Source organism: Passer montanus, unplaced genomic scaffold (assembly GCF_014805655.1).
Source record: "Passer montanus isolate IOZ18808 unplaced genomic scaffold, ASM1480565v1 scaffold26, whole genome shotgun sequence".
Taxonomy (NCBI): Eukaryota; Metazoa; Chordata; class Aves; order Passeriformes; family Passeridae; genus Passer; species Passer montanus.
This window is the reverse complement of record NW_024367261.1, coordinates 4,661,209-4,685,875: the sequence shown is the minus strand read 5'-3', so window position 1 is coordinate 4,685,875 and position 24,667 is coordinate 4,661,209. Positions and strand designations below refer to the sequence as shown.

The 24,667-nt window shown below is 42.7% G+C and overlaps 1 protein-coding gene across 9 annotated transcripts in view; it reads right to left on the bottom strand.

Annotated features, from left to right (window-relative positions):
* Window positions 1-24,667, bottom strand: part of ATXN1 (ataxin 1) — a 363,809-nt gene that overhangs the window by 95,426 nt on the left and 243,716 nt on the right. Inside the window, exon 12 of one of the 9 annotated variants that reach the window (XM_039712091.1) lies at window positions 16,005-16,110. The exons of 6 other annotated variants lie outside the window; for them this stretch is intronic. The gene's annotated coding sequence lies outside the window, so the exon portion shown is untranslated. Of the gene's footprint in view, window positions 1-966; window positions 986-10,078; window positions 10,098-16,004; window positions 16,111-24,667 lie in introns of those variants that run through there. 2 more of the 9 variants (XM_039712099.1, XM_039712098.1) reach the window with 2 other exon arrangements.

The window sequence follows — 24,667 nt, the reverse complement described above, 5'->3', positions numbered from 1 at the left end:
CTCCGCTATAAATGGGAAGCGTTACCAAGGAAGCTGTTTCTCATGGTCCCACAGCATTATGGTTACTCAAATATCACAGCACAGCCCTGTCTTTGAGAGCTAAAAAGGACACTGTGCTGACAGATTAGAAGGGTAATTGAGACATGAACAGATCTCAAATCAAAGAACATGGAAGTACTTCTCAGGAGTATTTTGAGACTAAAATTGGACCCCAGGGCAATCGACAAATAAGGACTGTAATACAAGAGAGCAACTGCAAATTGGCAAAACCTGAAAACCAGAAGTTGGCTACGTGCAATATCCTGTATTTATTCCAAGAAAGGTCATGCTCTCCCATTTTGCTTTGAAGATCAGGCAGTGAGAGATTACCGTTTTACTAGTCCTTTCCTGCAGGTTTTTAATTGTCATCCCTTGCTCTCTTGCATGACATAATTTGGTTTCCCTAATTCACAAATCAGCATAAGCTAATAAAACTGTTTAAGAGACGGCAGCCTTGTGCCCAAGTTGTTTCGTTGTTCGCTATTATCCCTCAACTAATCCTTCAACTCAAATAAAACCATAATTCATTTCCTGCTTTATTCTCCCTCTACTTGAAATAGTTTTAGACAGGTTCAATCCTGCCTCACTGCAAATGGGAAAGGCGAGGTTTTATCTTCCTGGAGCGTGCATGATTTCAATTACCTAATGTGTGTATCATCTATCATGTCAGGAAAAAACTTCTAAATTATTTTCAGGTTTAGCTGATTTTACACAATGAGAAAAGATTCTCCCAACCAAGAATTTACTATCTTTTAAATTTAAAGTTAATAAAAGCTTCTCTAAACCAGCCATTCCAAACTTTGCCCATGTGAAAATCTTCTGACATTCTGTCTAGTGTATAAAGGCTGCTGCTGATGTTCTGCTAGTGCAAAAATTACTTAAATCCCAATTATGTCTAAAATTAATGCTATGGTGAAGCAATATCACCTCAGGACAGAAGAGGTTTTGTTTGCATAAAACAGGCAGGCATCACTCTGATTTCTGTTTAGCATCCATTCCTCATCTGAAGATTGATCCTCCAAGGCTTTTCCATATGAACAAAATCTCCCATGCTTTGCATGTGGTCCACAGTGAAATGCCCAACTTCACAAGGTGTTACACCCACTTTGTGTTGGGTGAATAACTGTGTCTGGGTGCCTGGGAACAGTAAATCAAGTTGTTAGCACTTTGCATATCCTGCAGGTCCTAAACCAGAAAAACAGGATGCAGATCATGGGGCTCAGACAAAGAAGCAATCCCTCCTGCCCCACAATTTGTAGCAGAAGGAGGAACATTTATGTTGCCCTCCCCAGCTCTGTGAACATGGGACATCCCAGCCCAGCACATCTTTCCTGTGTGAAAAGCATCTCCAACGCGAGTGCTTACTCAGAGGGAAAATGCAGGACATCTACCTGTGAACATCCAGAGATGGGAGCAGCACATGGGGCTGGAAGGGCAAGGCTGCAGCTCCAGTGCAGGAGCCACTGCTGAAGATGGCCACTGACTGTGCACAGCTAACGTTAGCTGTGAGTCATCTAGAAATCGGTGTCCCAAGATTTAATCTAAAGACCATTATTCATCATTGCTTCACCCACAGCAGGTATTTTTCATGACTTAAGGCTCAGGTAAACCACCCCTTATTTTACCATCAGCCTATGCAAACAGACTGAGAGCTTCTAGCTGTACTCACTGGACTCATGTGCCCTTCTAAACCTCTTCATCTGGAAACCATGGAAGTAACTTTTCTCCCAGAGCCGTCTCCACTGCTCGTTACACATTCCCTAACCTCAACACCTGTGAACAAGTGACTGGAAAACAGATGAAGGTTCATCACCGCAGTTATACTTGGAAAAAAATGCAGAACAGCTCAAATTCACACTCTCCATTTACATGATGTCTCATAACAATACAAGCACAAATCTAACTGGGACCTCAGAGACATCACTTTTACACAAATAACAGCAATCACAACCATACTCCTTATCTGTACTTCACTAATACCAAACTTTTCCCAAAAGGCGTGAGGTTAGACTGTGCTTAGCCCTGTGCTTCACTTAGTGGGCTCAGTTTCCATGTTCCACATGATTTTCCCCCAGAAGGACAGTGCAGCATAAGGTATTAAAATAGCAAGTCAAGAGGTGGGCTGTGGGTGCAACACACAATGCAGGTGAAAACTGAGAGGGGTTTGTTCAGGTTGTTTTGTCTAAGCAGGAACAGTGCAGAGCCACAATACCTCACAAATACCTCCTATCAGATGTCAATGATGTACTTCTTAATAAAAATCCATCACCTTATTCACATCAGCACCACCTATTTGTCACTTTTTTATGGCTATCAAAGCAGGAATACTGGTGGGTGCGGGGGGAGGGGGAATGGAAGGAAATTTCAACACAGATCTACATTTCTCTTAGGATGCCAACTTTCTTCATTCTTATACAGAGGTTTAAAGTAAAAACAACTCTTGTCTGTGTGCTTGTAACAGTCATTTCTACAGGTCTTCTAAGCAGAAGAGACTGAGGAAAGAATGCAAATGGTTCATAATAATTCAGGCTGAGAGCCAGTAATGTTGCAATAAAAATAACCACTCTGGATGCTTCTGTTACATGACATAAATATTTCTCTTTTTCTTTTATGGAAGCTATTATGCAAAAAATGCAGCTCAGCCCTGAGTGGAGACAGTGAGCCTCCTGCATATTTGAAGAACTGCAGCATCCTATTAACTTGCTACAGATGACAGCATGCACAAGGGCCTTCATAACATGTACAGACACCTCTCATATGATGGCCACAGCTCTCCTGCAAAGATGGTGTTGAAAGGAGAATCCAAATGATGTGAGTTGCAAACAGTAGCAGCACCAAAAGCAACAGCTGATATTCTGTTTAATTGCAGTTATTTTAAGCAGCCAGAGACAAAACCTCCTGAAGAAGATTGTTGATGCTACAACCCAGAAAACCAGAGAAGAGGCTAGATCTCTGGTGGCAGCAGTAATTCCAGGAGATGCCCACAGTACCGAGGCCCTGGTGCTGGTAAGATTTGAGTATGGGCCATGGCCTTTGCCTCACTGGGTTCAGCCACAGGTGCCCAGAGCTACTCATCTGCTACTTACACGAAGTTTTCAGGGAGCAGCTTCCCCGTCTCCTCTACCTGTGCAGCACACAGGGCGGAGGAGGACCCGACTTACAGCAGCTGCCAGGCTGGGGGGACACACACAGGCGCGGGCACGAACAATGCCACCACGTGAGCTTGGCTTCCTTAGGAAGCCAGCCCAGAACGCACCCTTAACCTTCTCCCCACTTCCAGTGCTGCCACGTCTTCTGCGCCGCTGATGCAACGTGATACGGAGCTGGAAAACAAAGGCACTATTGACTAACTTTTTTGCAGGATTAAGATGACTATGCTGGCTTACAACAAAGATTTCAACGATTTCTACACCGAGCGCTAAGTAACAGGAACACGGCTTGGCAGTAATTCCAGAGATTACCTGTTGAAACATTAATGACAAACATCTTTTGATGTGGGCTGCTTTATGTGGTGCAAAAGGCAGCACTGTAATTATGCATTTCCTTTCTATGAATCTAGTATTTAACAGTAAAGCATTACTGGGGGGGGGCTGCGCACGTGTATGCATGTTTGTGCACGTGTGTGTGTGCACGTGTGTGTGTGTGTGTGTGAGGAAATACTCCACAGCTGAGCCTGCAATTTACCAGGGTGGCTGCACGTAGTAAATCTGCAACAGGGGAGCTCAGCCGTTTCATTCATCCTGCACAGAGCAGAGGGCTAAAACAATTGCCACGCTTAAGACAAATGTCAGCGTGAGTCATACCAGCCGGAGCGCAAACATGTTTGCTGTCGGGTGAGTCAGAATATCACATCATGAATTCACAAATCTTCCTATAAATAATAATTTCTGAAATTGTTGCATTTCTTTATTACAATGGAATTTTAAGTATGATGCCAAATCCATAAAGGCTTTCCTGACTACAATGTTTTTCCTCCTATTCCCTTTTGCTTCTTATTGCGTGTATCTGCCTACAGTAGTAGGCTGTCTACGGTACCTGATGTGGTAATTGCATTGATTCACACTCAGGAAAATGCAAGCATGGCTCAAAATAGGTCCAAATGAGAGACAGCCCCCGTCCCCCTAAAAAAAAAAAATATATATAACTAAATATAAGCAGTAGGACCTCTCACTTACTGGATATGCTTTCTACATCTTTTCTGATGCCGTAATTCTGACAAGCTTTAGCATGTTCAGCATTCAGAGAAAAAGAACGTCATGCTGGCATGAGACACAGAGCAGCTGAGAAAAGGGGTGAGAAATGCTGGAGAAGTGGTGAGAGAGGCCAGGGCAGCACGGTGCATGTGAGCAAGGAGGAACTGTGCCTGCACTGTGCTCCACAGTGTGAGCACCCACAGCTAAAGCACCGTCCCTGCTTCAGGGAGTGCTTAATACAGCGTGCAGAGACCATTCCTCCCCACGAATACAAACGTACCTGGTAACAAAATTAATGCACTGTAATAATTGGCAATGATTATCCTTGACTGCCTCTAATTCAGGAAAGTATCTGAATCAGAACTTATGCAAGTGCCTTTTGAAATAGGGCTGAACTCCAGGATATGACCAAATTTATGCAGGAGAGTCCTGATAAAAGCTATGTGAAGTGTCTGTGAGCAAGGGGGGAAAGTGTTTTGGTTTTTGGGGGAGTGTTTATAACTTGATTTTCAGTTGGGAATTTATTCTCTTCTTACATGAAAGGGAATTCATACACATACAAATCTCCTTACATCAAATCAAGACAGTCTTGCTTTCGTCTAATTGTTTTGTGGAATAACCACTAAGAAGTTCATTTCTGTTATCTTTCTCAAGCAAAATAAAAGGCCTTTTAGAAAAATTTTATTGCTAAAACAATGAAATCCTCCTGGGAATGACTTCGTTATGGAAATCAAGTGACAGTTTCTTTTATCTAGCCAAGCAGCAAGTCTGCATTTATAAAAGGCATTCTATGCACGAAGTACAGTGAGTAGGAGGACATGAAAATGCTATTTTTAAACCAGATTTCAGCGTTCCTCCCATACAGATTTCCTGGAATAATAACAGCAACAACAATAATGATAATTAATAATGCCAAAAAAGGAGTATCACCTTAAAGGTGAGTGGCATGTGAGAAAGCAAATTGTGGTTAAGGACTTGTAAGATTTAGGGACAAATGTAAGGGCCTTTCAAATAAACTGGCATTGTGCCATGTATTTTACAGGATTTGAGATTTGCCCCCTAAATTTCATACTGCTTTTTTTTTTTTTTTTCAAAAAAAGGCAATAAATTAACATTATGTGCAGCATATGCTGCATGTCTACCATTTGTTTTCTTGCAGCAATTGTTATTTTCAGAAACACCACTAAATGAGAAGTTAACTGTGGAGCTGATGCTAGCACTGTGCTTGGGTAAGTGACCGTGGTAGCTTTTGGAGCTGGGGAAGAAAGGGAAAAAAGCCCTGAGAAAATCCAGGGCCAAGCAATGTTTTCAAATGCAACAAGAATAAGGGTATCATGCAGACTTTGACCCAAAGCTTAAAAGAAGACACTGTAAAGACCCTTTTCTGCTTTGCTGACCTCTGGACGTCTCTCAGGACACTCACAGAGCAAAGAAGTTGAAATAACAAATACAGAGAAAGTGTGGGTCAAATCCTTCCTCTCTCTGCCAGGAATACCTGTCTCCATCACACTTGGAGTGCGATTTTCCAAGGGCAGACGTTAGCCACAATTACCAGAAGATTGTTATTCAATTGTGCTATTGTCTATGAGTAGTAACTAGAATAACCAAGAAGACAAGCAAGAATAATAAAAATGAACAAAAGTGAGCAGGCAGTAACAAAATGCCTGGGATGCCAAGGCGCAACATGAAACCCGCTGGAGCGCTGGCACTTGAGAGTAACCCAGCATTAGGAAACCCCCATTTCCCATGAGATGAGAGCAAGGCAGAGAAATCACACACACTGTCTGTCCCTCTCTTACACTCAGCAGCTCTAACACAGACACACGTTGTAGTCTGGCACTGACTCATGTTTCAAACTTGGGAGCACCCCCCAAGACGTGCCTGCACAAGAGCCCTGCTCATCCCCTGGCTCCTGCTGGTGTCATGAGGTACCGACCTTGTCCAAGAGATTTTCATCCTTGTTTTTAATCCAGTGCAAACCCCTCAACAGCAGTAGCATGAAATGTGGAGGAGCAGTCTTGGCATGCTACCAAGCCAGTGAAAAATCCACCACCTAGCTAAATCAGGTATGGTCTGTTTCTGAAAGATATTATTTAAGGACCATTCAGGGTATGTTTGGAGGCACTTCCACTCTCTCACTCTCCTACAAGACAAATTGTCATGTCATTAACCTTTATTTGCCTTTTAAACAGTAAAATGTAAGTCTGTTAAACCACAGAATTCCAATTTGATATTTTGATCATCTCCATCTGCTTAATGGGAAACGTGCAGTGGTAAGAGAGGAAAAAAAAAGTATGACTGGAATAAGTTAGTGCTGTTTTCCTTTTTTGTCCATTGCTTGCTGCCAAACATGCTTGCTGCTGGTCACTTGCCTTGCTCACTGCCAGCAAGTGCTCAGCTGGGCACGTCACCAAAATTTAACCCTCAATAAAATTAAATCACAATAATGCTTTGCACTCATTTAGGGTTTTACATACCACAAACACTGTGAAAAAATTAACTGCATGCTCTGTAACACCCCTGCAAGGTAAATTGAGTATTGTTATTCATACCTTATGCAAAAGAGAATTTTACTGGAGATGGGATAATTGACCTGCCCAAAGCTATGCAACACAGGTGTTCCTGTTTCCTGGTTCTCTCTCTATGCCAACAGACCAGTTTCAGCCTTTTCTGAAATTCAGAGTGAGGTCTGCTTTCATTTCTGCCTCTTTCTGCTGCCGAGGGAAAGCAGGGAGCAGTTTTCTGTACCCACTGGTATGAGTGGTAGTACATGGGTGCTGTGAGAGTGGTCCCTGGCTGCATTGCCTGTGGTGGACCAGAATCAACAGGACTGCAGCACTGCTCTTTCTACCTCCCTACAGTAAGCGAGGATTAGATGCAGAAAATTATTTGATCTATATTTGACTTACAATAATTTATTAATAATTTGGTAAAAGGAACAATAGAAGCCTTTTCCACAAAAGACTACCAAGTTTTAGCTTATCTGGATGTCTTCTAGTACTGCAAGGAGGACAGTAGAGGACTCAGCAGTGTACCACACACTGGTTCTCATACTCCCTCCCTCTTCCCCTCAGCAGTAAAAAAGGGTAGGACTAAATAAATAAAGATTTCATCCCGGACAAACAATGGCAGGCCAGGAGCAGTGCCCACCGTCTGCTCCTGTGGGCTGCAGCCACTCCTGCTCACTGTCACATGGCAGGAAATGCCACACTGGGCTTGCCTTCAGCCTGGTCTGGTCTACTGAATGGACCTGAACTGAAAACCCTCACATGTCACAAGCTGGACAACAGATCAATGTAGTCAGAGATCCTGTTACAACACCAGCTGTTCCTCCTGCACCACGACCAACAGCCACAGGGAAGGTGAGACCCAAGCACACTTACTGCATTAGGAATTAAAGGGTTTTTCCTGTAAAAGACCTGTATGCTTATGTGCAGCGACACAATGAAGGCAGAAACATTAATTACCAGCCCTACCAGTGGGTGCAATTATCCCAGTTCAAAAGAGGGCTTTTACTGGCAAAGCTCATCCCCATTCACAGACCAAGTAAGCCCTACCTTTGATCAAAGCAATTAAGACTGGAAAAGCACTTGAACACACTGATCAGCTCCTGAGCTAGGACAAGGTTTAAGTAGAGGGGTTTATCTCTCACAGCCTCTCACTTTTAACCACGTTTGGTTGGGTCAGGGCCGACTTGGCGCAACCAGATCCTCAGCCCGAGCTGCAGGTTTTGATTGCCTTGAAACTGTAGCTCAAGCCAAAGCCTCTTTAGCTATCACACCTAAGAGCGCTGCCACCCCTGCAGATCAGCAGATGAGCTCCATAGTTTAAGTGGATTAGCTGTGCTGAACAACCCCACTACATCCAGTTCCCCTGCTCAGTGCTCAAGCTTCAGTCACCAGTGATCTTTTGCTGCTCCAGGAGGTTTTGCTGCAGAGGACAGAGCCGGGCTAAGGAGAAGCTTATGCTGTCCTGAGGCTATAGGAAAAAGACAAACTTGGAGGTTGGGTTCTGTGGGCTCCTCAAGGAGCTCAGTGAGCCAGTAGTGTTCTTGGAAGATCACTCTCTCCCACACCCTCTCTGGCACTAGAGTTTGGGGTTGGCTTCCCATTACATTGTGTGACTAGGATGAAAAATATAAGCCTAACACACCACATACCACCTTGTCAGGACTTCTTATGAAAAATCCTCAGCAGTGGCACACAGCAGAGCAGTGCATAAACCACCACAGCAGCCGGATGCCCTCCTTATGCCACCTATCTTAGTCTGGGAGGAACAGCCTCTGCTGTGTTTTAGCAGCTACAAACCTCTGTTCACATAAACCTCACAATTTCCCATGTGCACCATATCCTTCTCTCAGCCACTCCTCCCAAAGGCAGCAGGCTGAAGTGCTGCTAACAGAGCATAATCACTGTGAAGTTGTAACAGTGTGGGGGAATGTGGCAATTCATGGAAAATGTCTTCGACCAAATGGCAATTAGCAGTGAGTCTAAATGCAGCAGCAGAAGGGAGTGGTTTCCTAACAAAACAAGCCCCGTTAAAATAAAAAACGCAAAAAAACCTACCCTAATACTTGCTTTCCTCAAACAAGCAGCATTCTCAGGACATTGAAAGCATGTGGAAAAAAATACCACTGTGAAGCTTTTTGAAAAGATTATTCTTTACAGACACATTTGGCAGCCCTTTCTGCTCTGTCTCCTAATGCTATTGAGTATAACTATGTTAAGTCAATAAGCAAAGCCACTCAAAGAGGTTTTTTTGAGGTTTTCTAGGCCAAGAGAGGAAGCAGTGCAATAGGAAAGTTTTCAGAAGTGGGAGTTGTGCCTGCCTTGCTTCTAATTGTAGTGAAACTGTCAACCTCTGTGTTGTGTTTCAAGACTTTACACTTCAAAATCATTCCCTCTGTGCTTTGAATTGCTATACTTTTAAGCTAACTACTTCTGAAAGTGCTGTTTAAGAAATGACATCTTCAACCACATTTAATGTTGAGAATAAATCTAAATTTGCAAAGTCTCATTGGGTCCCTGCAAAAGTGTAGTTTTTTTATTGTACTTGACAGCCAATCTCTTGGAAAGTATCTGTGCAGAAATTTAGTTTAAATTACTTCATGATCAAGACATTTAAGAGAAAATAGGGGGTTGCTATAAGTTAAAAATAATTATGCTCTTTTTACCGTAGGAAAAAAAATCGCCAACATTCAAGTAGCAAATAGCATCAAAACCAATTAGTAACCTTACAACTTACCTCTGTGCAGGCATGTATTGATTCAGAATCATCTCCAAACACGCGTGGCTAAAACAACTGAACTGAACAAGGCTGACTTGTTTTCTCCCTTGTAAACCACCAAAAGTGGAAGCAGGTTCAGGAACTATGGTGAGAATTACAGGCCCTAACTGCCTGTGGAAGGATGTTCTCTGCTAAACTGCAGGTAGGTGAGGGAACCTTTCCAAGTGCTCCTGCACACACACACATTTGAATATCAGGATAATTAGAAGGCCATGCTCCTTTCATGCTGTCATAAAACACAGAATATTTATTTCGCTTCAGCTTTAATGATTTTAAAATATGGAAGATCATTTCAGTAGAGTCAAAGCAGAATCAGTAATGCTCAGATATATTTACACTCTGTTGCTCAGTGTGGTAAAACTAATTCAGGGTAAAGGTTTACTGCTAAATTCTTGGGAAGACAGAATAGGCAAGTAAGCAGCTCAGAACATGCAGACTCAGTCAGCTCAGTCAGGAGGAGCTATTTTCTACCTAGTGTGCCAGTGCCCAGCACAAGGAGGCCCCAAGAATGACTCCAGTTCCCAAGTAATACTTTCACCAAGCAGAAAATTATACTGTACCTTGTGGGGCTGAACAACTCTGAAGTATTATCTTGAGGTCTGCCAAAGCTATTCCAGATGCCAGGCTTCAATTTAAGCCTATCTATTTTTTATATCCTTCTCCCAGCTGCCGTCTCCCTGGTTTAAAGGAGGGAGACCTTTTAAAGGAGAACCCTGACAAAAAAGCTCCTACTGCTGCTCAGGAATGACTCCCTCCATAGCATTTGGAAATCACACTGATCACCTTGCAAGGAAGTCCCACCCCATTCCTTGCTCACCACATGATGGATGCTTGGCTAGGCCAAGCTGAGGGGCTACAAACAAGCTCCTGCATCGGCACTGCTTATTCCTGCACTTGAGAAGGAGGGGTATGTGGCCCTCCCTCTGCATTCTGCTCATCATCATTTCTCCATGCATGGATATGATTCCTCCTCACCTCTTCCCAAACTAATGGAAAAAAAAAAAAAAACCAAACAAAAAACACAACCAAAAAAAACCCCCATAACCAGACAGGAGCAATGATGGCAGAGAGCCTTCTACTTCAAACTCCAGCACCAGCTCAGCAAGAAGTGAGGAAACACAACCCTGTCACAAGGGAAACAGCTGAGCTACTGCAAACAACAGCAACCCTTTTGACTTCACCAGAAAGTGCCCAACCCAAAACTAAGTTTCCGAGTGGAAAGGCTGCCCTCCACTTACCATGCAGACTCCAGCAGAGCTGGATCACCTTCTCAAATACCCCTTGTCTGCCACAGCAGTTCAGCAAACATTGCCATCTAATCATGCCCATAGTACACTAATCCCTTCCTGGCTTGGCAGAAGGTGAGTACAAAGTTTTTGCTAATCTTGCATTTATAGTAATTTTCCTCTCCCCGTCTCACTGTGTGAATCATCCCTGCTTCCAAGCATCAAAGAGTTAATAGAAGAAAGAACCACCCTGCTATGTGCTTCACTCAAGGGTAAGTGGACTGGCCAGCTACCAAAGCAGATTGTTAAAGACTGCACTGAGCTCCTGATTTTTTTTCCCTCAACTGCAATAACGTAAGGATTGAATGTGGACATAAATGTAAACCTAGACCACATCTGCTGATAAAGCTAAGTCTTTGTACTTGCACAACTGCCATTAACTGTACACAAAATACTTAAATTTCATTAATTCTTCTACATTCAAAAGCTGACCTGCAGTCTGCCTGAGGCAGCCAATGTGAACTGCAGGCTCAGCAGAATTGCACATTAAAGACAGAAGGGAAACAGATTATAATACAAAATCAGACTGCTAGGAAAGTGAATCATTTGTGCAACTGTTAAACACTCAGAGCATTTTGAGTACACTTTACCACACCAGATTACAGCACAGCTCTGGTGGCTCTCTTCTGAAAGGCAGCATAACAGGTAACAGGTTTGTGTTATTTGCCCCTTTCATCACAGGCATGATCAAAACTGGTGCCTTCAGGACTCTGTCATATTCCACTGTTAAACTTTTCTTTTGAATTAATTGAAGGTACTTGGCTATTTGAAGAGTTCTACTTTCCCATAATTGCATTAAGAGCTTGGAGTGCACGTGCATATGTGAAACATTTCTTACCAAATATCTCTCAGGGAACTTCAGATGTGCACCTTTGCCATAAGCATTCCCGCTTCTTCTCATGAGATAGCTTTGATACAGTATTCTATTTATTAAACTTCTTTTTTTGTAAGATACTTCCACCTTGCATTCATACCTGTCAGACATGGAATGTGGAGTTCCCTGAGTTAATATTAGCAAACCATTTGAAGGTTTTTCCATTGCCCATCAGGTATAAGCAGCTAGGACCTACCTAATAGGACTCCATCTCTAGACAGTTTCATTTTGAATGACATACATTACCTTGGGCCAGCTTATTTCCATGTTGATTCATGTTCTGCTCTGCTGTGACCTCTAAGGAGAACAACTCAGGGACTCATCTGTCCCAAAGCCATTAGTCTCCTGTTTTAGATTCCTTCCTATTTCAAGTCTACCATAACTGACCGATAGGCATGAAATCCACTCAGGGATGTGACTGGTGACCCTTTCTACGCTTTGTATTAACAAGATTATTTACATGATCATTATTAACAAGAGGAAAATATTTTAATTTGCTAGCAAATTCAATTTTCACATCTATGATCACCACAATCATGTCTACAAATAGATGTTTACTCTTACATGATGGGCTTGGAGACACAAAACATTATGTATTCTTTAACTGTCCCCATGGCATCTATACCTAATACTGTAATTGCAAATTATGCAGAAGTCTGTGTAACCCAGTTTGTTTTCAGTTATCCAGTACCTTTTTAGTTCATGAATAGCTAAACTAAAAAAAAAAAAGGTGGGGGGAGCTTATGATAAAAATTCATACCCAGATTTCAAAGACCTAACAGTGTTGGAAGGTGCACAGTAGATCATGCTCAGAGTACTTAATGCAAAAATATCAATCGAGAATTTTTGGTGCTTCCACTCAGGGTTGCTTAAATTTGTGATTCATGTGGGAAGCCATTACTAACAACAACAACAATAACAACAACAACAGTCTCTGCAACAAAAATGTAGAAACTAGAGTTGAATCTTTGGGTTGGGAAGTACAGTGACTTTGCACAGGAATTACACACACCCCATCTACTGGCTTTTCAGAAGACTGAGAATTTTAACAGCAGCAAGGCAAGTTTACCTTGCATTGGAATTATTTACTAAGCAATGCTTGTGAGATTAGTGCTTGATGAAGGTACAGGAGACTATCACCATCCCAGAAGAACCACAAAGCAATCCAGAATTGACAAAACTGTTCAGAGCCTACAATGGTAGAAATACAGGTCACAAGCTAAAAAAAGTAACCCGAATCATCACAGCACCTTGTACATTGTGACAGAAACCTAATAAAGAATCAGAGAAAATGTTCCAGCTGACAAAGGTATTGGTTTTGCTGAGTGCCTGCTGTGAGGCCTGCCTTGCTGCTTTTAAGAGCAGGGGCAGGGATAACATCCAGCAGAACAGATAAAGGCAGCAAACATTCACCCACAGCAGAGACTTCAGTCAGTGCTGCTGTTGTGCCACCTCTGCAGCACCCCAGGAGAACAGCCATTGTAATTTTTAATTCAAGAAAGTTGCATGCCACATCATTAGAAGAATTCACAACAAACTTCAGCCACTGAGTCAGAAATGGAACTTGAGTTATGCTTTGTCAATCTGGATGTTTGATCACGGCAAACCAAATTATCTGCTCGCCTCTGCTGCAAGCTTCCCAAGGCCAGTGCAATCTCCCACTCCTCTAGTGGTCTGCAGTGCCTTTGTAGCAAATGGTGAAAGTACTGAGAGTAAAACCAGCTATTGGGAGCACGGATAGTTTTGCCACTGGAGTGTAAAATTGTGACACTTCTTTCCCCAATAATTTAATAATGTTAATCTATCCACACTGCCACATCAACGTTACCAGCCAGTGTCTGCCTGTTCATTTCTAACTCCATAGTTACAGGCAAGGGCTCACAGGAGTGGCCAACAGCCACCACAATGTTAATCTATGGTCTTAGAAGACTAAATTCATTTAAATCTGTCAATACACTCTTTATATGAAACTTGCATAACAGGCTGGCTGTTACTGACAGTTGTGTGAAATAGATGGTAGTGCATGATATAGACTCGGGGGACTTTCAATGCCTCTTAACTTTTCACCCTGGATTTCAAATTAGGTTCTTTACCAGTGAAGAAATTCATTCTTTACCACTGGTTTCTTTTACCAGTGCCCTGTCACACAGATGCATAATGGACACAATTTCTAGTAAAAGCCAAAATCACAGAAATTTTATTTTCATATAGGGTCAGAGATGTTTTGAAAACAGACTTTTCAGTTATATGAAGTTTGGAGGAAGTTTCAGTGTTACAGAAAGAAAATTATGTTTTTCCTTCACTTGCTACTCTCCCCCTCACACACCAAAGCCTGCTCTTGCACCCAGTGTCACTTCAGCAAAGTGGACTAGGTTCACAGCAATGTAATCCATTAAATGTCCAGTTTTCATATGACAGATCAAGTTTTGTTTTAAAATGTTGTCTTTACTCCGAGCATTTTAAACCAGCTGTTTGATAAGAGGCTACCATTGCTGCTCACCCTTTCTTTCCATTTTCTGTGCAGAAGTTGTGAAGGTACAGTACTGTATCAAGATGTATGCCAGCCAAGGACCGTACAGTGATGTGAAACTGGTATTTGTGTTTTGTCAGTACCAGCAAAGGTGTGTCTGCACAAAGCTGTGATAACTGTCAGCAGCTTAAAGCAATTTAGATCTTTGCTTCTTTGTGTGCCAGGCAATCTTAAAGAGCTGCAGAACTCTCCTAAGCATTAAGACCTCAGTAACTTCAACTATATACATGCCCCAAATTAAAACTGCATATTCATCAATTTCTAGGAATACGCCACAGTTTGGAAGACACATTATTCCAATGCTCAGTTTCTTCTGGACCTGAAGGCATCCTAGAGGTCTTAAAACTCAGTCTTCCTTCAGCTCCAACTGGAGCCAGACCAAGCATTCAGTGCTGGCACCAGAGCCACTGCAGTGCCAGACCACTTTAAGCCAAGAGCTGGGGAGGTGTTTTTAGGAACCCTTGCAGAAGGCACCTCTGCCAACAAGGTTCAGCGAGGTTTCTGCTGGTGACTTGAGAAGACATATTAAATGTCAATTGGCATGTTTATCTTCTTTAAACACTGAGCTTCCTTTCTAACATCTAATAGGGTAGATTACTGCTTTAATATGAATGGAAACTGATCAAAAGGCCCTAGGTTATTTGGTTGGCTTACCTTAAAAACTTTTCCTGCTTCAGTTTCCATGCAAAATATATCAAGAGAGTATTCCTATGAATGGAGAGCCTATCAACTAATCATTTAAGGAGATGAGGAAAACTACCTTTAATACTGGGTTATGGATAAAAATACCAAAAACCTCCCAGACCAACTGAAGGACGTGCTCCACAAATTTTCACAAGGACTACTTTGGAAAATAAAACCTAGAGAAGCATACTATATAAGGCCATTTGAAAATTCTATTCCTTATCTACAAAAGTTCTCAGTTGCCATCATGGTTCATTTGTTTAGGGACAAAAGTAGCTGGCAAACTAGCATAAAAAAAAAGGAACAAGTAAACACTGGCATTCTGAGTGTTCTCTGTACGTGAAGATAAACAGCAGTGGTCAAGTGAAAACTGACCAGCTCTCTTTCCCTACTGCCGCCTGGGAACAACCTGGATCAAGGCTATCAACCCATTTAAATGCAGAAATGCTTTCATGATTTCAAGGCAAAACAAATATTTCTTTTTGTCTGCACACTTTTTAGAAGACATGAACAGTAACTTCAGAACAGAACATAGATGCCTGTTAACAAAGCCAATAACAATTATTGCTATGTCTAAGAATCAACAAAAAAACCGCCAGTGTATTCCAAAGGCATTCGCTCACAAAGCAAACTCACTCCACACAAGCCCCAGCACAGAAACGTGATAGCATCTCATGATTTATGTTCTCTCAGCAGGTTGTACCGGGTCCTCCAGATTCCATGCTTGCCTTTGAAAGCAATTAAGTTTCTAGCACTTCTGGGAGCGACAAAAGCTCTCACTATGAAAACCTGCATGCTGCACTCATGCTGAGTCTGCAGCTTGGCAGACTGAAACAAAAGCACCACAAGAGGTGTGAACTTCCCTCACTTAACTCATCTGAGAGCATTAGTATGTGAAGGGTCATCTCTAGACTTTGATGCTATTTCCAAATCATGTCTTTGTCCAGTGCCCAAAGAGCCAGCTGCTGCTGTGATTTGGAGAATATTTGCAAAGCCCCTCTCAGCCTGGAAAGAAAAATCCATTTTCTCATCAGCCTGCACACAGGAAACTCGACAAGTTCAGCTAATGTGAACTATTCTAATTGCTCACAAGACAGAGTACCCTTACTTACATAAGAGCATGTCCAGACACCTCGATGAAACCTGGGTCCTGCTGTGCTATGCACTGTACAAACACCTGCTCCATGGAGTTTACAACTTGCACAGAGTAAACTGTACCTAAGGGAAGACAAGGGCAAGAAGCACATGTAGAGAAGTAATCAACAGGCATTTCACACAACTAGCGTGTGAATTCGTCTTGTGAATTATTATAGTAGAGGAATGCTGCCTGATTGAAAAATAGATCTGTTATATATCCCTGGCTGAATAAAACAAACAGAATAGCAGTAAAGTCAAACTCTTAAACATCCTCGCCCAAGCAACAAAAGCCTCAATGCTGTCCAAAAAACAGACTGCCTGTCCAAGGCACAACATCTTTTACCTTCTGAAGGTAGGAAAAAGAGAAAGCCATTTCCCATCACTGCTCTAATTCTACCCAAACTGCAGGAGAGTGACGCAGCGAAGCCGGAGCGCTGCGCCGGTGTGACAAACACGGCAGTGGGGCGCAGGGAAGGGCGTGTGCCAACGGGCAGCCCGAGCACACAGGGAGGGCAGCTCCTTCCAGGCAGGGTGGTGACAGTGACCCACCTCTGCCTACAGCAAGGCACACTGGCCTGAGACCTCGGCCTCAGGGACTGCCCTCACACATGGAGTTCACATGTCATTACTCTGCGGCTAACGAACTTGCCAAGACCAACATTTTTTCATATCAACTTATTTTTGCACCTTAGACCCAGCATGTTGGGTTTTCAGGGTTTATCCTCACATCTCCAAATAAAATCAGCTAGAGTGATGCATACTCAGCACCCAGTATTCTGTGATTTTATTTTTTACTTATTTACTTACTTATTTTACTTTTTATTTTACTTGTACCTGTTTTCTCTGTTATACAGTAAGACACCCAATTCTGTGCAACTACTTTAATCTCAGATAGTGTCATTTTCAAATTTATTTAAGCCTAGTTTTGAGAGTTAACCTGGCTCTGTTTCCTTCTGACAACATCTATGGTTTCATAACTTCAGTTTTTTGTACCTCTCGCTCACCTGTTACAAAGCAAGACTTACAAATTCAGAGAAATTATTTATCAGGGAGATCTCCAAAAAATGACCAACTGTGATTTTCTGTCAGATTTAGAAGAACATTTCCCGCTCTCATCTCCTTCACTTAAAGTTGCAATCATCTCTAAGAACCAGAGGTAAGTGCTTTTGGAGGCAGAAATGTGTTTAAAGACACATAATGGCAGCAGTGTAAGATGCTTCAATGTCCTCTAAGCCCTCTTTAAAGTGCTTAACTTCTTAGGATAAAAAGTGTGAGCAACTATGAGCTTGAACAATGTATGTTTAATGAACTATGAACAAATAGTTCATTAATAGTTCATTAAACATACAAAAATATACAGACATGTCAGAAATGTTAAGCCAGGAGCTAAAAGGCAAGGAAATACCAGAAAAGTGCCCAATGTATAACATCTAATCTTTATTTTTAACTTTGTGATCACACAAGACTTTTTCCACAGGAAATGGTGCCATTCATGGTATAGTAAAGCCATTACTCTAGCTTTCGGTATTACTGAATAAGCGCTCCTCAGTTTGCTTCATTCTCAGTATTAAAAATGGCCCTAAACACTTTGCTTTAAAGACAGAACAACTATTTCCTTCTAGGTTATTTTCTGGCTGTCACCATATTACCTAACTGCCTGATTTACTAAAATTAGCACATGTTCACAACACCCCGGTGAGGAGGGTTTTTTCCCTCCATCACAGAGACAGAGAGACTGAAACTGTGGACAAAGGTCTCTTCCAAACCCAGCTATGCTGCTTGATGAGATTTTCCTCCCACACATGTGCTCAGCACCAGCTGCCCCTCTTCCTGTGCTGACTGTCTCCCTTCAGAAGTGCTAGCAGTCTGGTGTAAAAACGTTTTGTAATCCATTATGGTGAAAATAAACTGGAGCAGCTACAAACTACTCTTTAGGCTCTTCTATGCTAACCCAGTTTTGCCTCCAACCAGCTAGGGAGCACTCACCAAAGAGGGTCCTATCTAAAAGGAGGTACAGTGAGCATGTGGGAAGCTTGTGCTGGCAGAGGCAGACCCAAAAGAGGGCACCTGCGCTGGTCAAGATCATTACCAGGGCTGAAAGTTTTAAATGAAACCAGACCTCTTCTATTGGAGGAACAGAGATAACTGCAAGCTATCATGGATCTCACGTGAACCAAAGCTGTAGCACCCAGTTTGCAGTCACAGATTCATGCTGACAGCACAGGGACAGCAAGATTAAGGTGTGGGAGCAGGTGGAAAGAGATGCATTCACATGAGGTGCTACTGCCAGCAACACACTTGTTGCATCGTCTTGAAGGAGATTGCTTCTCCACCACTGAGCTGCTAGAACAAAGTGTATGAATGCTCTTCATCCACTTCAAGTGTGAAGTTAGACACTTTGAACAGACTTAGGTTCAAGCTAAACTGTATTTTCACACCAGGGTTTTTGTACTGGTGCAGAAGGACAGGATTGCATGAGTCAGTCTGCTGTCTCAGTAGGGCTACGAGGCTGCATCAAGTGCTTGGGCTACAACAACCAACCACAGGTGAAATGATCCTGTATCTTCACACCAGACAGGACAAGCAACATCCGAATGCAGCCTCAGGAATCACAAACTCCATACCAATGTACAGAACAGAGATTTCCCTCTTCTGTGGCTTCAGTTCTGCTGCTTCCCTCCACAGACCTCTACATCAGCTTTCTCTCAGTTTCTCAGCTTAATTCCAATCACATCACACAATCCACTGAGCTGGCAGTCACACCAGCTCCAAAATGCTGTCCCCACACTTGGTGCTTTTGGCCTTAACTGCCCCTCCATCTCCTGGTTCATATAGTGCCATGTTCCTTATTACTACTCCTGAGCACATCCTCCACAGCTTGTATTCTCTCTCCATCCTTTCCTTTTGCTGTACACTGTCTGGGCAAACAACAGCTTTGCTGAAAACATGGGACAGCAATCTCCTTTCTTTTGTCTCTTGTATGCCTAGGACCACAGCACTCAGGAGACTGTTGCAGAAATATCAAAGTAAGTTCTTCAGCTCTAAAATACAGCAGCCTCAATGCTCCCTAATGAGCTCCTGCTGTGTGGGTACAAAATGAGAGATATTAGACTTTATATACTGACTGATTATGGACAAGTTTTGCTGCAAATGAGAAGGTAAATCCCTAATATTGGGGCAACTCTATAGCCAAATTCCAAATAGTCACCCCCAAATATGAAGGTGCTACACAGGTACTCAAACGAAAAAGCTGACCTATTTTTTAAAAAGGTACAAAACATGCAGAGTTTTGTATCCTGTTCTCAAGACAACCTGAATCATTCATGCTGAAACGTAAAAAGGAAGAAAAGTCAACACTAAACTGCCACTGCTTTTGGAAAAAAAAGTCAGTTTAAAAGGTTATCCTGGAAAAATCCTGAATGTTGCGCAATGCTGATTGTAGGCAGTTCAAACTGCTTTTCCTACATTACTTGTCATTTCCTACAGCTGTTACTGAGAAAGCCCCTCTAACAAATTCATGATGTAGAATAAAAATGAAAGATTATAGGCTCCAGTGATGTCTGGACATATCTCAACAGGAGAACTACAGACTATAATAAAGATGCCTATTAGTGAGGCAATAGATAGCTAACACAGAAGACAACACTGTGCACTGAATTTTTGACTCAGATATGCAAGAGACCGGAAATCTAAGTGTCACAGTAACAGCCTATTTACAACAATTAGGAGGAAATGTTGATTGGTTTCTATAGACACAAACATTGATACTGACACTCGAATCAAACAACTGGTCTTATGTCTGAAAACAAGATCAACCAATGATCATTGTGGTCCAGCAGACAAAGAAAGATAGCAAGAAAATCTTGTTGATACATTACTTTCACCACCTAAGAGTCAGGTGATTTGGCTACAAAGAAAGCAAATAAAATTTCTTTAAACCAAACATTTAGTTGTTTCATGTAGCTTTTCAGCAGATGACTCTAATGTGAAAGTTTGTGGTTTTTGTTCCAGCAGCCGGGTGGGCTGGATTCTGATCCACTATGCAAATGATTCAAGTGTTTTTCATTTTCTAGGGTGCTAGCTACACTCCTGAACCCTCTGCAAAGGAAACAACCACGGCTGCTGAGCCTCACAAGAAAAGAGCAACTGGGTATGAAATGTTTTTTCCTCAAAGATGACTACCACCCAACTTTATGGCAAGACAGAGAGGAGTTGTAAAGTCACTGTCTCCTTGAGTAACTCTTTTGAAATAGAGGCAAAAGGTCTAACTTTCTAATTTTATTGAAAGAGAGGCAAGCAGGAATATTCTACCATGCAACATTCCAGATCTGGGCTTTGCAGAGCATCTTTTCAATACTGATGCTAAACTTCTCAGATTTTAAGGAAGATGTATGATCAGAGAAAGAAAATACCCTGCAAAATAGGTCCCACTTGGATGGGATCCCTCCCTTTGTTGGATGGGACCTTCCTATAAGGACAAACTTGACTTGCAGGCCTTGATGCTTCCTACTTACTCTCCTCCCCAAAATGAGAAGTTAAGCATGGGTTTGCAGGGTGATTTAAAAAACAGAAGTCTTAAGGAGCAGCAAGCAGGTAGCCTCCAAATGCAAGGGTGGAGAGAAGCTACAGATGGGCTGATCTCTCAGGCGCTCCACTGGAAACCAGGGAGCTGGGAACAGGTCCGCATAGGGACTTGAAACACTGCTGAGACTTTCTGAAAACCTCCCAGGATAAAAGTCAGGGATTTAACTCCATCACACTGTAAGACACAAACTCTGTCCTGTCTTCAAACATCACAAAATCAACGTATTTCTAGCAGTACATATAGAAACACCTGACTTTTAATACCTATAATAAACTACATATACACTGTGAGAGTCTGAAGCATTACTGCCCTATCTTCATAACCTTGATGAGAGCTGTAGCACAAAGAAAGCCTGTGTGGTTTTTTTATCCCATATAGACAGAGGTCTAAGTTTCTGACTTCTGTACTAAGTTGGACTTCTGGGCTCTTAACCATCTGAAACAAAAAAAAAACCCCAAGCTCTGCAAACATCATCTTGTCTTCTGCATTCATCTACTGCATAGGTCTACTATGTGAACCAAGTTGAACTTTTTTTTTTCCCCACTGAACAAGTAAATATATATGGGTAAAAAACCAAAATGCATGTGTCAGTATGAGGCTTTCATGGCAATCCTAAAGAGTCAGGAAATACCAAAGAAGAAGCAAGGAAAATTGAAACCTTCCTTGAAGTGGAGATGAAATGAAACTAAGCCAAAGCAAGAGTGTTCTACTATTCCTCATGGTGAGTGCTCTGGCTGGAGAGCTTCTTTCTTCCATCTGGTGAATGTATCTTGACTAGAGAAAGAGTAACACAGTACAACAGGATGTAGCTGCAACCTGGTGTGAATGCCAGGCTGAGCAAAGGGTTCAGCCAAATCCTCTCACTTGCAAGCAGAACTGCTGCAAGAAGAAGCATATCACGTCCAAATTTATACTTATTTTCTGAAAATGTGTAACTGTTCGGATCACAAGACAAGACAGAGATGTGTACAGCCTGATATTTATTTCATGGGGCATCCAGGAGTTAATTTCGATTCACGTGAATTTTGGATACCTGATCTAATAACATCCACATCCCCTAGTGTCAGGAACTGAAGTCAGAGGTTGAGGCAGGTAAGCAGTAATAACTCAGTCTCCATGTTTTAAAAATCATCCTTATTTTCCTTTGACTCTTCCAGGAAAATCAGATATACAGATCTCTCATGCTCACAATTCATCACTCTCTAGACTACGCAACAAGTCCCCATAATGTTCCACTTTAGCTAGCAGAGCAGTGAACAGATGTGGAAAAAAACTCACTTACTAGTGAAGAAATTCAGGGCAAGAAAATAAACCAGAATTAACTGGACTATGTCCAGACCTCTTCACAGTTTTATGAAGAAGAAGCAGAGGATATATGCTTTGATTTCAGAAATCCAGCTCCCCAGCTGCAACAAGAAAAACGTAGTCTAGCAAGGGGTGTGAGGAAGCTTTCCATCATCATAATTCACCAGATAGTGCTTTGGTGCAAACCTGCATGAGTTGGAGGTTGAAGAGCTATAGCAACTTACATCAGATAAGAAAGTGCCTCCCTCTATCTAAAGAAACACAACTATTTAAGGGTCAGATGGTTATCGACTTGCCACAACAGACACCCTAAAATATCAGTAAGTTTCAGACAGGACATCTCAAGGGACAACCTATCCAGCATGTCTGAAACATTCACAGGGCAGAGGAGCAAAGTGCTCTGAAGAAAAGGGAGGTTTCTGGGAGCAAGAGAGAGTGAGTATCTGGAAAAGGCATCCTTGAGCTTGAGATCACACTGGATGCAATACAGTGGAGGTTTGGGCTCCTCCCCTCTCCCAGATAACCTGGAGCAACCTTGAACAAGAAGTCTTGTCTCTACCCATACACAGAACACAGGTGAGCAGAGCCATGTACAAACTGCACGGAAAACAGCCCAGGGTTTAACCTCCACTTCCATGCTGTGAAACAGCTTCTAAAAGCTGTAGAGAGGAGAGATTTGAGACAAATGGCTTGATTTATTAGCCATGACTTTCCTAGAGGTTTGGGGTTTTTCAACACCCTAGTCAGCAAAGAGAGAGAAAAAGAGAGAAAAACAGTTAATGTGGAGAGTCATGTGAAGGTCTAAATATGATGACAAGTGCTATCTAAACTTGGAGGGCAAGGCAGTAACTGACAGAGAAAATAAAAAAGGAATTTGCATCAAGTGAAAGCTTCATGGACAAGCACTGTCACTTCATTTTGTTTTTAAACAACAAAACAATTTGACAAAGTGCAGAAGCAAAATGCAGGGGGTGTGCTGCAGGTTAAACAGTTGGACTTTGGGAGCTGATACACAGACTGAAGTCTGCTCCAGAGCCCCAGGGCAAATTTCACTCTCTGGAGCAGCACTATAGAGGGAGAAAGTGTTCAGTGATGTGCCACTGTCTCTGAATGTATAAAGGCTCCAAGTCAAGGATGTGAGTTAGCTGAGGTAACTGAGCTGTGACCACACTGAACAAATGGGAGCAGGGAGAGCAAATGAATGACAAAAGAATGAAAGAGCAAAATTTTAAAAATGGGGAAAAGGATTCAAGCAGAAGTGTGACCTACAGGATAGAACAGTTGCAAATGATTTGGCAAGTTTATGAAGTCAACACAGCATCACTGATCTCTTATGAGCCTGTCCTTCAGCCTTTCTGTACCTCATCTGCAATAGGATGCCAGTAGCAGCCAGTAGCAGGGAGAACAGCTGTAGGAGTTGTGCCCAGGTAGAGGAGCTCCTCTGCTTAGTGAGAGAGCTCAAGGAGCAGTCGGCTGAGGAGCATCAGTGAGAGAGAGAGAGAGAATACTGAAACTGCACCCTATCTCCCTTTCCCTGGGACAGGCTCAGCAGGCAGACAGGACACATGATACAGAAGATTCCCTGGCCTCTCTCTGCCTGGCTGAACACAGTCACACTGGGGAGAGGGGGCAATGGTGCCAAGTTCCTGCCCAGCACAGCATGCATGTTCCCTATGTGACTGCCACACCTTCCCAGGTGCCCTGCTACAACTGGCATGGGGCTATCCAAGTGGAACCAAACAACAAGCATGATAATGGTTCATCTATTGGGGCCAGTTCTACTTAATGTCTTTATGTATGACATGGACAAGGTGATTGAATGCACCCTCAGTCAGTTTGCAGAAGACACCAAGCTGGGTGGGAGTATTAATCTGCTGGAGGGCAGGAAGGCTCTGCAGAGGGATCTGGACAGGGCTGAATCAATGGGCTGGGGCCAGTTTTATAAGATTCAACAAGCAAAGTGCCAGATCCTGCACTCGAGTCATAACAACCCCATGCAATGTTACATGCCTGGGACAGAGTGTCTGGAAAGCTGCCCAGTGGAAAAGGACCTGGGGCTGTTGGCCAACAGCTGGCTGAACATGGGCCAGTGTGTGCCCAGGTGTGCCCTGGTGGCCACTAACTCTAATGGCATCCTGGCCTGTATCAGCAATAGTGTGGCCGGCAGGACCAGGGCAGTGGTTTTCCCCCTGGACTCAGCCCTGGTGAGGCCACACCTCAAACCCTGTGTTCAGTTATGGGCCCCTGACCACAAGAAAGACACTGAAGGGCTGGAGTGTGTCCAGAGAATGGAAATTGAGCTGGGGAAGGGTCTGGAGCACAGGTCTGATGAGACTGAGGAAGATGGAGTTGTTTAGCCTAGAGAAAAGGAGGCTTGGGGTACCTTATCCCTCTCTACAGCTGCCTGAAAGGAGGCTGTAGCCAGGTGGGGGCTGACCTCTTCTCCCAGGTCACAAGTGATAGGACAAGGAAAAGGAATCAAGCTGTGCCAGGGGAGGTTTAGATTGGGTATTAGGAAAAATTTCTTCATGGAAAGAGTTACAAAGCATGGGAGCAGTCTGCCTAGGGAAGGGGTTGAGTCACCATCCCCAGAAGTATTTAAAAACCACACAGATGTGGCACTTAAGAACAAGGTTTAGTGGTGGACTAGGTAAGGTTAACACTTGGACTCAATGACTTTAAAGGTCCTTTCCAACACTAACAATTCTGTTACTCTAAACATGAGGGAGGGCAGTTGCTCAGATCATG